Here is an 18,899-nt window from a genome sequence, read left to right on the forward strand (position 1 = left end):
AAATTAGCTCGACATGTAAGGGGCGGAGCATATGGCTTCAATGGAACTTTTTTTAGATGAGCTCATGCCTGATCAGATGCAGTTTGAATTTTATCTCTAGGACATACGGTGTAGGAGAAACACCTGTGTAAACTTTTTCATGCGTTTGTGTGCGCTGTAGCGCCACCTATGGGCGGATCGTGCTGGCGTGTTGCACCTGAGTAGCAGAGAGGAGTACTACAAGTTGGCCAAAGGAGAAGTCTGTAGGTCTTACGGTTTAGGCTGCACAACGCGTTTTAAGGCAGAAAAAAAATTGGCATATGAAAAGCTTGTGAAAGGTGTACTGAAAGCTGATTGGTCGATAGCGGCGGCCATATTGGACATATGATGGTGCAGGTCAAGGACCTGTGTCATAGGTGCATATAGATGATGCGTACCAAGTTTGGAGTTATTTGGCCAATCGGTGTGGGCAGGAGAGTTTTTTGGCCGTTATAGCGCCACCTAGGTGTGCATGTCTTCCAAAATGTATGTGCCGGTCTAGACACCCAATAGGTACATGTGTGTGAAATTTGGAGTGAATACATGAAAGTATGCCTGAGATACAGCAGAATATGTGGATTTTTGGCGAAGGAATTTTCTACGCTTGACTTGTGATGCATGTGGCCACGCCCATGTGCAGAAATGTGCACTTTGGCTCCATAACAATTAAAGTTCAGACTCTTGTGAGCGCCTGGATACCACATATGTGCATGTATGTGAAAAATCCAGGGACTAGTACGCGCTCAAAAATTTGTGCAAATTTGCATATTATGCAAATTAGCTCGACATGTAAGGGGCGGAGCATATGGCTTCAATGGAACTTTATTTAGATGAGCTCATGCCTGATCATATGCAGTTTACATTTTGTCTCTAGGACATACGGTGTAGGAGAAACACCTGTGTAAACTTTTTCATGCGTTTGTGTGCGCTATAGCGCCACCTAGGGTCGTATCGGGCTGGCGTGTTGCGCCTGAGTAGCGGAGAGGAGTACTACAAGTTGGCCAAAGGAGAAGTCTGTAGGTCTTACGGTTTAGGCTGCACGATGCGTTTTAAGGCAGAAAAAAAAAAAAAATAATAATAATAATAAATATAGCCGCAAGCGGCAATTACGGGGTCCAAGCACAGGGTATGGGCACCATCTGGCACGCCTGAGATGCGTATGCATGTGTGTGTAATCACTGGGTAGGTATGGGTGAAGCAATGTGTATATGAAACCTATAGGTAGGCCATTGCATGTGTGTGCATGTGTAAGAAAGATGTAGGGGTAATTCAGGAAATTCTAGTATAGCGCCACCTAGTGGTGCAATTCCCGTCATACTTGAGTATGTCTTAGAGGGTGTGTAGATGAACATAATATGTGAGTTTCATGTTGATTGGCTTATGATAAGCTTGTGAAATGTGAACTGAAAGCTGATTGGTCCATAGCGGCGGCCATATTGGACATATGATGGTGCAGGTCAAGGACCTGTGTCATAGGTGCATATAGATGATGCGTACCAAGTTTGGAGTTATTTGGCCAATCGGTGTGGGCAGGAGAGTTTTTTGGCCGTTATAGCGCCACCTAGGTGTGCATGTCTGCCAAAATGCATGTGCCGGTCTAGACACCCAATAGGTACATGTATGTGAAATTTGGTATGAATACGTGAAAGAATGCCTGAGATATAGCAGAATATGTGGATTTTTGGCGAAGGAATTTTCTACGCTTGACTTGTGATGCATGTGGCCACGCCCATGTGCAGAAATGTGCACTTTGGCTCCATAATAATTAAAGTTCAGACTCTTCTGAACGTTTTGATACCACATATGTGCATGTATGTGAAAAATCCAGGGACTAGTACGCGCTCAAAAATGTGTGCAAATTTGCATATTATGCAAATTAGCTCGACATGTAAGGGGCGGAGCTTATGGGTTCAAATGTATTTTTTGTAGAATGGAAGATGACTGATCAGATGCAATTGGAATTTTTTGTTTATGACATACGGTGTAGGCGTGACAATTTTTTGCGCTCTATAGCGCCACCTATGGTCGTATCGGGCTGGCGTGTTGCGCCTGAGTAGCGGAGAGGAGTACTACAAGTTGGCCAAAGGAGAAGTCTGTAGGTTTTACGGTTTGGTCTGCACAACGCGTTTTAGGGCAGAAAAAGAAGAATAATAATAATAATCGGAACAATTACAATAGGGTTCCAGCACCTTCAGTGCTTGGACCCCTAATAAATATAGCCGCAAGCGGCAATTACGGGGTCCAAGCACAGGGTATGGGCACCATCTGGCACGCCTGAGATGCGTAAGCATGTGTGTGTAATCACTGGGTAGGTATGGGTGAAGCAATGTGTATATGAAACCTATAGGTAGGCCATTGCATGTGTGTGCATGTGTAAGAAAGATGTAGGGGTAATTCAGGAAATTCTAGTATAGCGCCACCTAGTGGTGCAATTCCCGTCATACTTGAGTATGTCTTAGAGGGTGTGTAGATGAACATAATATGTGAGTTTCATGTTGATTGGCTTATGATAAGCTTGTGAAATGTGAACTGAAAGCTGATTGGTCGATAGCGGCGGCCATATTGGACATTTGATGGTGCAGGTCAAGGACCTGTGTCATAGGTGCATATAGATGATGCGTACCAAGTTTGGAGTTATTTGGCCAATCGGTGTGGGCAGGAGAGTTTTTTGGCCGTTATAGCGCCACCTAGGTGTGCATGTCTGCCAAAATGTATGTGCCGGTCTAGACACCCAATAGGTACATGTGTGTGAAATTTGGAGTGAATACATGAAAGTATGGCTGAGATACAGCAGAATATGTGGATTTTTGGCGAAGGAATTTTCTACGCTTGACTTGTGATGCATGTGGCCACGCCCATGTGCAGAAATGTGCACTTTGGCTCCATAACAATTAAAGTTCAGACTCTTGTGAGCGCCTGGATACCACAAATGTGCATGTATGTGAAAAATCCAGGGACTAGTACGCGCTCAAAAATGTGTGCAAATTGGCATATTATGCAAATTAGCTCGACATGTAAGAGGCGGAGCATATGGCTTCAATGGAACTTTTTTTAGATGAGCTCATGCCTGATCAGATGCAGTTTGAATTTTGTGTCTAGGACATACGGTGTAGGAGAAACACCTGTGTAAACTTTTTCATGCGTTTGTGTGCGCTATAGCGCCACCTATGGTCGTATCGGGCTGGCGTGTTGCGCCTGAGTAGCGGAGAGGAGTACTACAAGTTGGCCAAAGGAGAAGTCTGTAGGTCTTACGGTTTGGGCTGCACAACGCGTTTTAAGGCAGAAAAAAAATTGGCATATGAAAAGCTTGTGAAAGGTGTACTGAAAGCTGATTGGTCGATAGCGGCGGCCATATTGGACATATGATGGTGCAGGTCAAGGACCTGTGTCATAGGTGCATATAGATGATGCGTACCAAGTTTGGAGTTATTTGGCCAATCGGTGTGGGCAGGAGAGTTTTTTGGCCGTTATAGCGCCACCTAGATGTGCATGTCTGCCAAAATGCATGTGCAGGTCTAGACACCCAGTAGGTACATGTGTGTGAAATTTGGTATGAATACGTGAAAGAATGCCTGAGATATAGCAGAATATGTGGATTTTTGGCGAAGGAATTTTCTACGCTTGACTTGTGATGCATGTGGCCACGCCCATGTGCAGAAATGTGCACTTTGGCTCCATAATAATTAAAGTTCAGACTCTTCTGAGCGCCTGGATATCACATATGTGCATGTATGTGAAAAATCCAGGGACTAGTACGCGCTCAAAAATGTGTGCAAATTTGCATATTATGCAAATTAGCTCGACATGTAAGGGGCGGAGCATATGGCTTCAATGGAACTTTTTTTAGATGAGCACATGCCTGATCAGATGAAGTTTACATTTTGTCTCTAGGACATACGGTTTAGGAGAAACACCAGTTTAAACTTTTTCATGCGTTTTTGTGCGCTATAGCGCCACCTATGGTCGTATCGGGCTGGCGTGTTGCGCCTGAGTAGCGGAGAGGAGTACTACAAGTTGGCCAAAGGAGAAGTCTGTAGGTCTTACGGTTTAGGCTGTACGATGCGTTTTAAGGCAGAAAAAAAATAATAATAATAATAATAATAATAAATATAGCCGCAAGCGGCGATTGGCGGGTTCACACACCAATAGGCATTTTGGCCTCAATAGGCAAAAGGAAGCCCAAAAGGTCCTTTAGACCTAAAAGTGAAAAAAAAGCTGTTTGGGTTTGGCCAGTGTGTGCTCTACAGATGTAGAGTGTGATGACATCTGTGTGTGTCAGAAAGGGAGACACAAAAATAGCACATCTGGCTATGGCTGCATCTATGTGAACAGTATAGGAAGGCCTGCACTTGTCTATACATGATTGGGCCTGTATATTACTGACAGAGAGAGATTGAGGGAGCCAGAGACTATGCTTAGTTAATTCACTCCTTGTACACGTAGCACGCCTAACATGACTGCCTGTGTATTCAAAGTATGAATGTAGTCTGCAAAGCCTGGCATGACTGACATGACTGGCATTACTGACATAACTGATATGACTGGCATGACTGGAATGACATCACTGGCATGACGAACAAAATTAACATGACTGATATGACTGACATAACTGGCATGACTGTAATGATTTGAAGATTTGACTGACATGACTGGACTGACATGACTGATATGACTGACATGACTTACATGACTGGCAGAACATGACTGGCATCACTGACATGACTGATATAACTGACATGACTGGACTGGCATGTCTGATATGACTGACATCACTGGTATGACTGACATATATACTATACATATACTATAGATATGCATACAAACTATACATACATTTAGGTAGAAGTGTGTGTGTGTGTGTGTGTGTGTGTGTGTGTGTGTGTGGTAGTATATGTATTCAAACTATGACAACATATACTAATACATACATACATAAGTATACATAGAAACTATACATACATATAGGTATAAAGGTGTGTGTGTCTGTGTGTTTGTGTGAGAGAGAGACAAAAAAGAAGCCAAATATCAGTTTGTATAAGCATGTGTTAGTCACTGAGATATGGGTGGGTATGGCTAGGGAAGTGTCAATTGTGAATGCTATAGGAAGGCCTGCTTGTGCCTGTATGTGTGTGTGCCTGGTTAATAGACACAGAGAGATCTAGGTAGCCAGAGCAATGTTTACTTAGGGCACAGAGATGGGAGGGGGAATGTGGGTGAGAGTGTGAGAGAGACTGAGAGTGTGAGTTTCAGCTTGCGTGCGTGTGAGAAGGAGAAGGTGACAGAGGGACTTTACATGCATTCTTATGCATTGTATATAATACTGCACTGTAGAGCCATACGATAACCGATTTAGATGAAACTTGACAAATTTGTTCAGGATGGGATTGTGAATGGGCTTGTGCATTTTGGTCAGAATTGGGTAAAATATGAAAGAGCTTTAAGAATATGAATATTATATGTATCGATGCTGTCCATTAAAAAAATATTTAGCAGGTATAAGTGTCCTCAAATCCAAAATCTTTGGATTGTTTTTTGATTTCACACTCTGTAGAGTATTATAAGACTTTGCTTGACATGATAGTATGAAAATCCTAGGAGGAGTATGAAAAGTGATGATTTCAAACTATTATTAACTGTAAATAAACTGTGCATTTTTTAATAGGACATGTAATGGGAAAGTTGTTCGCACTACTGCAAGGAATCAAAAGAGTCCAATTGCATGTTCCCAAGTGGAATTATGTAGGGGATACACTTGCTTTTTTTGCAATAGCGCCCCCCAGTGGCCAATCGACACCCGGCTGGATTATGTCATAGGGGGCGTGCACTTGTCCACACCCAAGAGGTTTCGTGCAGATCGACCAATGGTAAGCCTGTCAAACGCGTGCCGATCACTGATTGGCCGATTACGTCAGCCATTTTGGAAGTATGGCATGTCTGCTTTAGGACCTGGTTTCCAGAGGCCCATAGATGATGTCTGTCAAGTTTCATGTGGATCGGCCAATCTGAGTGCATGGGGCAAATTTTTGCATGTTATAGCGCCCCCTAGCAGGTGAGGTATGGCAACCACTGCGAGCTGCCCCAGACCCTCACACGGAAGCTGTCTGTGAAGTGCCATCTCATTACATGCAAGTTTTCTTAAGTTAGAGTTCCATTTGTGCAAAATTTACTATTGAATTTACGCCCCCTCATTTGATTGGCTTATACTGACTAGGTAGTGAAGAAATTAGCATTTTTGTTGGATACATTTTAAAGTTCAGACTCTTCTGAACGTTTTGATACCACATATGTGCACGTATGTGAAAAATCCAGGGACTAGTTTGCGCTCAAAGATGTGTGTGATTTTGCACATTATGCAAATTAACTCGAAATCTAAGTGGGCGGAGCTTAATGGTTGTATATTAATTGTCCTATTGAATTTAGTCAAGGAATGCATAGGAACTGGAATTTTGGTTCTAGGACCTACGGTGTAGGAGATATGGACAAAAAGTCAATATGGTCTGCTATAGCGCCACCATCAGGCCAATTTGGGGTCCCTGTATGGGAATCTGGTCCTTGGAGGTAACTGAACCTTTTTGCCAAGATTAGGTTTTCTAGGCATTACGGTCTAGGCTGCACGATGCATTTTATGTCAAAAAATGGGCAAAAGAATAAGAAAAAAATAGGCATATTTTGGCCTCAATAGGCAAAAGGAAGCCCAAAAGGTCCTTTAGACCTAAAAGTGAAAAGAAGCTGTTTGGGTTTGGCCAGTGTGTGCTCTACAGATAGAGTGTGATGACATCTGCGTGTGTCAGAAAGGGAGACACAGAAATAGCACATCTGGCTAGGGCTGCATCTATGTGAACAATATAGGAAGGCCTGCATTTGTCTATACATGATTGGGCCTGTATATTACAGACAGAGAGAGATTGAGGGAACCAGAGACTATGCTTTGTTAATTCACTCCTTGCACACCTTGCACGCCTAACATGACTGCCCGTGTATTCAAAGTATGAATGTAGTCTGCAAAGCCTGGCATTACATGACTGACATGACTGGCATGACTGGCATGACTGACATAACTGATATGACTGGCATGACTGAAATGACATCACTAGGGACTAGGGAGTTTTTCCTTGCCACTGTCGCCCTTGGCTTGCTCACTGGGGGCTAGGACTCGGCACTTGTAAAGCTGCTTTGTGACAACAACTGTTGTAAAAAGCGCTATATAAATAAAATTTGATTGATTGATTGATTGATCACTGGCATGATGAACAAAAGTAATATGACTGATATGACTGACATAACTGGAATGAGTGACATGACTGGCATGACTGTAATGACATGACTGATATGACTGACATGACTGATATGACTGGACTGAAATGACTGGACTGAAATGACTGGACTGAAATGACTGACATGACTGGACTGACATGACTGTTATGACTGGACAGATATGCATACAAACTATACATACATTTAGGTAGAAGTGTGTGTGTGTGTGTGTGTGTGTGTGGTAGTGTATGTACTCAAACTATGACAACATATACTAATACATACATACATAAGTATACATAGAAACTATACATACATATAGGTATAAAGGTGTGTGTGTCTGTGTGTTTGTGTGAGAGAGAGACAAAAAAGAAGCCAAATATCAGTTTGTATGAGCATGTGTTAGTCACTGAGATATGGGTGGGTATGGCTAGGGAAGTGTCATTGTGAATGCTATAGGAAGGCCTGCTTGCGCCTGTATGTGTGTGTGCCTGGTTAATAGACACAGAGAGATCTAGGTAGCCAGAGCAATGTTTACTTAGGGCACAGAGATGGGAGGGGGAATGTGGGTGAGAGTGTGAGAGAGACTGAGAGTGTGAGTTTCAGCTTGCGTGCGTGTGAGAAGGAGAAGGTGACAGAGGGACTTTACATGCATTTTTATGCATTGTATATAATACTGCACTGTAGAGCCATACGATAACCGATTTAGATGAAACTTGACAAATTTGTTGAGGATGGGATTCTGAATGGGCTTGTGCATTTTGGTCAGAATTGGATAAAATATGAAAGAGCTTTAAGAATATGAATATTATATGTATCGATGCTGTCCATTAAAAAAATATTTAGCAGGTATAAGTGTCCTCAAATCCAAAATCTTTGGATTGTTTTTTGATTTCACACTCTGTAGAGTATTATAAGACTTTGCTTGACATGATAGTATGAAAATCCTAGGAGGAGTATGAAAAGTGATGATTTCAAACTATTATTAACTGTAAATAAACTGTGCATTTTTTAATAGGACATGTAATGGGAAAGTTGTTCGCACTACTGCAAGGAATCAAAAGAGTCCAATTGCATGTTCCCAAGTGGAATTATGTAGGGGATACACTTGCTTTTTTTGCAATAGCGCCCCCCAGTGGCCAATCGACACCCGGCTGGATTATGTCATAGGGGGCGTGCACTTGTCCACACCCAAGAGGTTTCGTGCAGATCGACCAATGGTAAGCCTGTCAAACGCGTGCCGATCACTGATTGGCCGATTACGTCAGCCATTTTGGAAGTATGGCATGTCTGCTCTAGGACCTGGTTCCCAGAGGCCCATAGATGATGTCTGCCAAGTTTCATGTGGATCGGCCAATCTGAGTGCATGGGGCAAATTTTTGCATGTTATAGCGCCCCCTAGCAGGTGAGGTATGGCAACCTCTGCAAGCTGCCCCAGACCCTCACAGGGAAGCTGTCTGTGAAGTGCCATCTCATTACATGCAAGTTTTCTTAAGTTAGAGCTCCATATGCGCAAAATTTACTATTGAATTTACGCCCCCTCATTTGATTGGCTTATACTGACTAGGTAGTGAAGAAATTAGCATTTTTGTTGGATACATTTTAAAGTTCAGACTCTTCTGAACGTTTTGATACCACATATGTGCATGTATGTGAAAAATCCAGGGACTAGTTCGCGCTCAAATATGTGTGTGATTTTGCACATTATGCAAATTAACTCGAAATCTAAGTGGGCGGAGCTAAAGGGTCCTAGAGGCTTTTTTGTTTGGTTTGATCCAAGGAATCCATCAGAAGTGGAATTTCGTTTCTATGACCTACGGTGTAGGAGATATGGACCAAAACGCAAAATGCTGCGCTATAGCGCCACCATCAGGCCAATGTGGGTCATTGTCTGGGTTTCCCTCATTGCACCTCTGGTGCACCTGTCTGACAAGTTTGGTGTTTCTGGGCCTTACGGTCTAGGCTGCAGTATGCGTTTTACAGCCTGAAAAATAATAATAATAAGAAGAAAAACTCGAGCAATTACAATAGGGTTCCCACACTATGTGTGTGAACCCTAAAAATCGGAACAATTACAATAGGGTTCCAGCACCGGTGGTGCTTGGACCCCTAATAATAATAATAATAATAATAAAAATCGGAACAAAAACAATAGGGTTCCAGCACCGGTGGTGCTTGGACCCCTAAATATAGCCGCAAGCGGCGATTGGCGGGTTCACACACCAATAGGCATTTTGGCCTCAATAGGCAAAAGGAAGCCCAAAAGGTCCTTTAGACCTAAAAGTGAAAAAAAAGCTGTTTGGGTTTGGCCAGTGTGTGCTCTACAGATGTAGAGTGTGATGACATCTGCGTGTGTCAGAAAGGGAGACACAAAAATAGCACATCTGGCTAGAGCTGCATCTATGTGAACAGTATAGGAAGGCCTGCACTTGTCTATACATGATTGGGCCTCTATATTACTGACAGAGAGAGATTGAGGGAGCCAGAGACTATGCTTTGTTATTTCACTCCTTGCACACGTAGCACGCCTAACATGACTGCCTGTGTATTCAAAGTATGAATGTAGTCTGCAAAGCCTGGCATGACTGACATGACTGGCATTACTGACATAACTGATATGACTGGCATGACTGGAATGACATCTCTGGCATGACGAACAAAATTAACATGACTGATATGACTGACATAACTGGCATGACTAATGATTTGAAGATTTGACTGACATGACTGATAGGACTGATATGACTGGACTGAAATGATTGGCATGACATGACTTACATGACTGGCAGAACATGACTGATATAACTGACATGACTGGACTGGCATGTCTGATATGACTGACATCACTGGTATGACTGACATATACTATACATATACTATAGATATGCATACAAACTATACATACATTTAGGTAGAAGTGTGTGTGTGTGTGTGTGTGTGTGTGTGTGTGTGTGGTAGTATATGTATTCAAACTATGACAACATATACTAATACATACATACATAAATATACATAGAAACTATACATACATATAGGTATAAAGGTGTGTGTGTCTGTGTGTTTGTGTGAGAGAGAGAGACAAAAAAGAAGCCAAATATCAGTTTGTATGAGCATGTGTTAGTCACTGAGATATGGGTGGGTATGGCTAGGGAAGTGTCATTGTGAATGCTATAGGAAGGCCTGCTTGCGCCTGTATGTGTGTGTGCCTGGTTCATAGACACAGAGAGATCTAGGTAGCCAGAGCAATGTTTACTTAGGGCACAGAGATGGGAGGGGGAATGTGGGTGAGAGTGTGAGAGAGACTGAGAGTGTGAGTTTCAGGCTGCGTGCGTGTGAGAAGGAGAAGGTGACAGAGGGACTTTACATGCATTCTTATGCATTGTATATAATACTGCACTGTAGAGCCATACGATAACCGATTTAGATTAAACTTGACAAATTTGTTCAGGATGGGATTCTGAATGGGCTTGTGCATTTTGGTCAGAATTGGGTAAAATATGAAAGAGCTTTAAGAATATGAATATTATATGTATCGATGCTGTCCATAAAAAAAATATTTAGCAGGTATAAGTGTCCTCAAATCCAAAATCTTTGGATTGTTTTTTGATTTCACACTCTGTAGAGTATTATAAGACTTTGCTTGACATGATAGTATGAAAATCCTAGGAGGAGTATGAAAAGTGATGATTTCAAACTATTATTAACTGTAAATAAACTGTGCATTTTTTAATAGGACATGTAATGGGAAAGTTGTTCGCACTACTGCAAGGAATCAAAAGAGTCCAATTGCATGTTCCCAAGTGGAATTATGTAGGGGATACACTTGCTTTTTTTGCAATAGCGCCCCCCAGTGGCCAATCGACACCCGGCTGGATTATGTCATAGGGGGCGTGCACTTGTCCACACCCAAGAGGTTTCGTGCAGATCGACAAATTGTAAGCCTGTCAAACGCGTGCCGATCACTGATTGGCCGATTACGTCAGCCATTTTGGAAGTATGGCATGTCTGCTTTAGGACCTGGTTTCCAGAAGCCCATAGATGATGTCTGCCAAGTTTCATGTGGATCGGCCAATCTGAGTGCATGGGGCAAATTTTTGCATGTTATAGCGCCCCCTAGCAGGTGAGGTATGGCAACCTCTGCGAGCTGCCCCAGACCCTCACAGGGAAGCTGTCTGTGAAGTGCCATCTCATTACATGCAAGTTTTCTTAAGTTAGAGCTCCATATGTGCAAAATTTACTATTGAATTTACGCCCCCTCATTTGATTGGCTTATACTGACTAGGTAGTGAAGAAATTAGCATTTTTGTTGGATACATTTTAAAGTTCAGACTCTTCTGAACGTTTTGATACCACATATGTGCATGTATGTGAAAAATCCAGGGACTAGTTCGCGCTCAAAGATGTGTGTGATTTTGCACATTATGCAAATTAACTCGAAATCTAAGTGGGCGGAGCTTAATGGTTGTATATTAATTGTCCTATTGAATTTAGTCAAGGAATGTATAGGAACTGGAATTTTGGTTCTAGGACCTACGGTGTAGGAGATATGGACAAAACGTCAATATGGTCCGCTATAGCGCCACCATCAGGCCAATTTGGGTCCCTGTATGGGAATCTGGTCCTTGGAGTTAACTGAACCTTTTTGCCAAGTTTGGGGTTTCTAGGCATTACGGTCTAGGCTGCACAATATGTTTTAGGTCAAAAAATGGGACAAAGAATAATAAGAAAGAAATATAGCCGCAAGCGGCGATTGGCGGGTTCACACACAAATAGGCATATTTTGGCCTCAATAGGCAAAAGGAAGCCCAAAAGGTCCTTTAGACCTAAAAGTGAAAAGAAGCTGTTTGGGTTTGGCCAGTGTGTGCTCTACAGATAGTGTGTGATGACATCTGCGTGTGTCAGAAAGGGAGACACAGAAATAGCACATCTGGCTAGGGCTGCATCTATGTGAACAATATAGGAAGGCCTATATTGTGTCTATACATGATTGGGCCTGTATATTACAGACAGAGAGAGATTGAGGGTGCCAGAGACTATGCTTTGTTAATTCACTCCTTGCACACCTTGCACGCCTAACATGACTGCCCGTGTATTCAAAGTATGAATGTAGTCTGCAAAGCCTGGCATTACATGACTGACATGACTGGCATGACTGACATAACTGATATGACTGAAATGACATCACTGGCATGATGAACAAAAGTAATATGACTGATATGACTGACATAACTGGAATGAGTGACATGACTGGCATGACTGTAATGACATGACTGATATGACTGACATGACTTATGTCTGACATGACTGGACTGACATGACTGATATGACTGGACTGAAATGACTGACATGACTGGACTGACATGACTGTTATGACTGGACAGATATGCATACAAACTATACATACATTTAGGTAGAAGTGTGTGTGTGTGTGTGTGTGTGTGTGTGTGTGTGTGTGTGTGTGTGGTAGTGTATGTACTGAAACTATGACAACATATACTAATACATACATACATAAGTATACATAGAAACTATACTTACTTAGGGCACAGAGATGGGAGGGGGAATGTGGGTGAGAGTGTGAGAGAGACTGAGAGTGTGAGTTTCAGCTTGCGTGCGTGTGAGAAGGAGAAGGTGACAGAGGGACTTTACATGCATTCTTATGCATTGTATATAATACTGCACTGTAGAGCCATACGATAACCGATTTAGATGAAACTTGACAAATTTGTTCAGGATGGGATTCTGAATGGGCTTGTGCATTTTGGTCAGAATTGGGTAAAATATGAAAGAGCTTTAAGAATATGAATATTATATGTATCGATGCTGTCCATTAAAAAAATATTTAGCAGGTATAAGTGTCCTCAAATTCAAAATCTTTGGATTGTTTTTTGATTTCACACTCTGTAGAGTATTATAAGACTTTGCTTGACATGATAGTATGAAAATCCTAGGAGGAGTATGAAAAATGATGATTTCAAACTATTATTAACTGTAAATAAACTGTGCATTTTTTAATAGGACATGTAATGGGAAAGTTGTTCGCACTACTGCAAGGAATCAAAAGAGTCCAATTGCATGTTCCCAAGTGGAATTATGTAGGGGATACACTTGCTTTTTTTGCAATAGCGCCCCCCAGTGGCCAATCGACACCCGGCTGGATTATGTCATAGGGGGCGTGCACTTGTTCACACCCAAGAGGTTTCGTGCAGATCGACCAATGGTAAGCCTGTCAAACGTGTGCCGATCACTGATTGGCCGATTACGTCAGCCATTTTGGAAGTATGGCATGTCTGCTTTAGGACCTGGTTTCCAGAGGCCCATAGATGATGTCTGTCAAGTTTCATGTGGATCGGCCAATCTGAGTGCATGGGGCAAATTTTTGCATGTTATAGCGCCCCCTAGCAGGTGAGGTATGGCAACCACTGCGAGCTGCCCCAGACCCTCACACGGAAGCTGTCTGTGAAGTGCCATCTCATTACATGCAAGTTTTCTTAAGTTAGAGTTCCATATGTGCAAAATTTACTATTGAATTTACGCCCCCTCATTTGATTGGCTTATACTGACTAGGTAGTGAAGAAATTAGCATTTTTGTTGGATACATTTTAAAGTTCAGACTCTTCTGAACGTTTTGATACCACATATGTGCACGTATGTGAAAAATCCAGGGACTAGTTCGCGCTCAAAGATGTGTGTGATTTTGCACATTATGCAAATTAACTCGAAATCTAAGTGGGCGGAGCTTAATGGTTGTATATTAATTGTCCTATTGGATTTAGTCAAGGAATGCATAGGAACTGGAATTTTGATTCTAGGACCTACGGTGTAGGAGATATGGACAAAAAGTCAATATGGTCTGCTATAGCGCCACCATCAGGCCAATTTGGGGTCCCTGTATGGGAATCTGGTCCTTGGAGGTAACTGAACCTTTTTGCCAAGATTGGGTTTTCTAGGCATTACGGTCTAGGCTGCACGATGCATTTTATGTCAAAAAATGGGCAAAAGAATAAGAAAAATAAGAAAAATACCAGCAATTACAATAGGGTTCCCACACTATGTGTGTGTGAACCCTAAAAATCCTAACAATTACAATAGGGTTCCCACACTATGTGTGTGTGAACCCTAATACCAGCAATTACAATAGGGTTCCCACACTGTGTGTGTGAACCCTAATAAGAAAAACTCGAGCAATTACAATAGGGTTCCCACACTATGTGTGTGAACCCTAAAAATAAGAAAAATACCAGCAATTACAATAGGGTTCCCACACTGTGTGTGTGAACCCTAAATATGGCACATTTACATTTTAATTTGTGTCCATCTTAGGTTCAACACCCCCCCCCCCCCCCCCCCCCGTCAACAACTTACGTTCGCAACCCCCCCGTCAACAATTTACGTTCGCAACCGGGGCCGCCGATAGTATGTTTGCATACACCTCTGAAAGTAAATCAAATCAAATCAAATAAATTTAGATAGCGCTAAAGTAAGTAAGTAAGTAAAGTAAGTAGTTGCAACCCTGCAATAACTAAATACCAACTCTACACCAATTTTGTTAAAACATAGCAAACCTGGTTCAGTATCCAATCATTCTTTCAAACACTAGCACAGATTCTCTATTCGAGATTAACATAGTAAATCACTGCACAATCACTGTCAAAAACTAACATTTGATGGCAATACAGAAACAGTAATGTAACAGTAACATGTAATATTTTACTCTCTCACAGCAAACAACAAACATTTTACAGTAACATCTGTTGTTTCCTTAGTCAGTTCATTTTTACTGTAATCCGCTTCATTTGGACTTTTTTTTTCAAATGTGTGCATTTTTGGCAACATACTGTCTACACAATGAGTGATATTTACTGTTAGGTACTATATGGAATGTAGATTAGACAAAAAAGGAATCAGTAAGGTCACTGTTATAGGGACCAATCTGGCATTTGTGAAGGACCAAACCAGCACTTGAGATTGCAGGACAAATTGTTATATTTGCTCCTCTCTGACCCGGTACATTACTGTACTTCATTTTATTTCATTGATCTATATGTGCAAAACATGCGTATTACAGTAATAGCTTTTCAGCTGCCTTTGTTTTGTAGAACTTTGCATTTTATCCAATATATAAGGTTTTGAACCTTAGGTTTTCATTTTTTACATGCTGTGTACAAGCATTTGTAAAAAAGACAAAAATGATCCAGAATTTTGTTATTGGATAACCTTGTGTGTATAGAAAATGTAAGCATTATAGAAACATGTAAAATGACTGCATTTTGTACAAAAACAACATTAATTGTACTAATTGTATAGCCACTGAAGACTGATGTTGTGTTTACTGTGTTTAGAGTTTTGAAAATGTGACTACAGATTAGACAAACGAACAACTGTAAATGTAAAAAACAACTGTAAAAAACAACTGTAAATGTAAAAAACAACTGTAAATGTGTCCAAAACGAGGGGGCTCCAGTGTTGGCTAACCCATGGAAATGGCAAAGACTCCACAGAGCTCCTGGTGGCCTGTTTCTGTCTTCCGGTCCTCCTGATTCTGCATATCTCCTCCTCATCATTCCTCCCTCTCTCCTCTTCTGTGCACGACTCCTGTTGCTGCAGGAGACACACTCACACGTTTCGTCACACACCACCCAGATCTGGCACACAGCAGGCAGCTACATCAGTGAAGCGGAAGCCCCCGGTGAAGAAGACTTTCTCAGACTAATTCGAAGCGCCCTCTCCTTGAACTAAAGCATTTGATGAATTCCTGTATCTTAGTGGTTGAGTAATCGAAAAGTGGCCTAAAAATGCCTTTAGCTGGTGTTTACAAAGTAGCACTTTCTCTTTTGACTGCATTGCTGCAGCAGTGTGGTAATCACAGGTCCCACACTGCTGAACTGGATCGCCACGTGAAAGAGCCGAATGTGTGTGCGTGTGTGTGTGCGTGTGTGAGTGTGTGTGTGAGTGCGTGTATAGTATGGGTGTGTGTGTGTGTGTGTGTGTGTGTGTGTGTTCCTGTGTACTCCAGGAACAGCAGCACCTGGAGAAGCTGCGTACACCTTTCAAACCTAAACACAAACATGTTTTATTCATGAGGCCAAAGAAACGGCTTGTACAGTCTCACACACACACACACACAGGTCTGCTTCTGTCTTTACTGTCCTACTTTGCTATACCTCCTCCCCTACTCTGCCTCTCCATCTCTCTTTTCCTCTTGCTGTCACTGTGTCTCATCTTTTGCTCTCTCGTTTTTCTCTCTCACTCCTTCATCTCCCCTCTTTCACTGCTGTCTCACTCCTTCATCTCCCCTCTTTCACTGTGGACTGTGTTCCATAAGGACTGAAAACACACACACCACATCATATTTTACATATATTTTCATTTAAATATAGTTCAATGTCCCTCTATATCTACTTAAGCACATATCTGTGTCCATTTATCTCTACAGTTATGCACAGATCTGTATTTGTTTATCTCTCTGCAGTGTCCAAATCCAGGTCTTCAAACCCAGGTCTACAATCCCAGGTCTTCAAACCCAGGTCTTCATTCCCAGGTCTACAATCCCAGGTCTTCAGACCCAGGTCTTCATTCCCAGGTCTTCAAACCCAGGTCTACAATGCCAGGTCTTCAAACCCAGATCTACAATCCCAGGTCTTCAAACCCAGGTCTACAATCCCAGGTCTTCAAACCCAGGTCTTCAAACCCAAGTCTTCATTCCCTGGTCTTCAAACCCAGATCTATCATCTCAGGTCTTCAAACCCAGGTCTTCAATCCCAGGTTTCAAATCCAGGTTTTCAAATCCAGGTCTTCAAATCCAGGTCTACAATCCCAGGTCTCCAAATTCAGGTCTTCACCCAGCTGTCTACGTGCTCTGAACATAAAGTGGGTCTTCTGAGCTACACCTGGCTGGAGAGTAAGCAAGGTATCATCGTGGACTTTTAAAATCCTGCTCAGATGAGCCAAATTAATTTGCTAGAGCATATTTGTTATCTGGACCAGTTCCATCATTGTCGTGGCAGCAGCAGCCCTGGTGGGGAGGCTGGGACAGGCCACAAGGGGCAGACCAGGCATGTTTATTGTTTATTTATTATTTATGTTTATTATGTTGAAAAAGCCCCTTTCTTCCTATTACTGATCAAAACAGGAGCAGCAAGAGTTCAAGGCATTTGTGGTGCCAGAGTGTTTTCAAAACAGCTGATATCATCGCACTAACCGACCACACTGTGTTCTGCGTTGGTCAGCTGATGCTGGCGGTGCAGGCGTTGCCCGTAACGATGACCAGACAAAATGCAGGATGTAGTCACGGGTGGCTTTATTTACAAGAGAGAAATAAGTCAGAGAGAAAAAAGACACAAGTGAAGCAGTTCCAGACAGGGCGGAGGGTGGGGAGGTGGATGAAAGCAAACCAAAGAGCACACGGGATTTATTTCAGCTGATTTAGACAACCGACTATGACAGGCCTTTGCCACATGGTGGCGCAAAAGGACAATCTGCCAAATATTTTCAAAAGCTGCGCAGACCATGGAAAACCTGACCTGTAAATGTTTTTGATGTTGGTCATGGTGGTGATGATAATAATCTTCGTCATCGTCATCATCTTGTTCATAATAATCACTATTATCACCCTCATTGTAGTTTGGAAGCATTGCACTTACAATAGAATAGAACAAAATAGAATAGAATAGAATAGAATAGAATAGAATAGAATAGAATAGAATAGAATAGAATAGAATAGGCACTACGTGAGTTCCGTCATTAAGGTTGTATTCTTAGATTTTCCAGTACGGATGGTTCAGCTGGCGTTGCTGCGGATAACTCATAGATTTTAACTGGCCGCTAAGTTTTCTTGAATCAGACTCCCCGACACTTCTCATTCTCATTAATTAACCTAATGTGTATATTCAAATCTTTAAACAAACCACACGTTTATTTACAGAGAGAGAGAGAGAGAGAGAGAGAGAAAGAAAGCACAGATGTTCTTGATGCATCTCCGTTCTTCATCAGGACACAGTGCCCTTGTTCCTCAAACCGAAAGTGATAACAACACTGTTAATGGCGCAGTGTCTTTACACAACAGTATTTTACAGCAACGGCTTACATGATGTTAATAACATAATCAGCATTTGTGTTATGACCAGTTTTTCCAAGATTTCTTGACAAAACATGATTTTATTAAAACTTGCTTCGTGAAATACTCATCAGTCCAGTTGTAACCTACAGATTTTGCTGTAAGCCGATTTCATATTGAAGGGCTTTCGTATTATTCCCGATTATAATACAAGTTAATAAAAAATCTATTCATTTGTATCCCTGGGAATTATGTAACTTTGGAAGAGCGCATTACGTAGACCATAAGCCAGCAGACCGTTTCTCATTATCAGCACCATTTCTCGGAAGGCTGAAAAGTATTAAAATAAATAAACACACAGCACGTAAACATCTCTCAGCCTCAGAAGTGCGGTTTCATTTAACGGTGACACAAAACGAAACTGCGCCCGTTAACTGTGGCAAGAAGTAACGGAAATTTCCAGCCGAGAAGCTCCCGGAGTGAGAGGCGCCCCCGCCGGTGCAGCACGGCCCCTCAGAACAAACCCACACACACGCGCCTCCCATTGGTGCGAGCGAAGGTGTGTCATCCC

Source organism: Brachyhypopomus gauderio, unplaced genomic scaffold (assembly GCF_052324685.1).
Source record: "Brachyhypopomus gauderio isolate BG-103 unplaced genomic scaffold, BGAUD_0.2 sc43, whole genome shotgun sequence".
Taxonomy (NCBI): domain Eukaryota; kingdom Metazoa; phylum Chordata; class Actinopteri; order Gymnotiformes; family Hypopomidae; genus Brachyhypopomus; species Brachyhypopomus gauderio.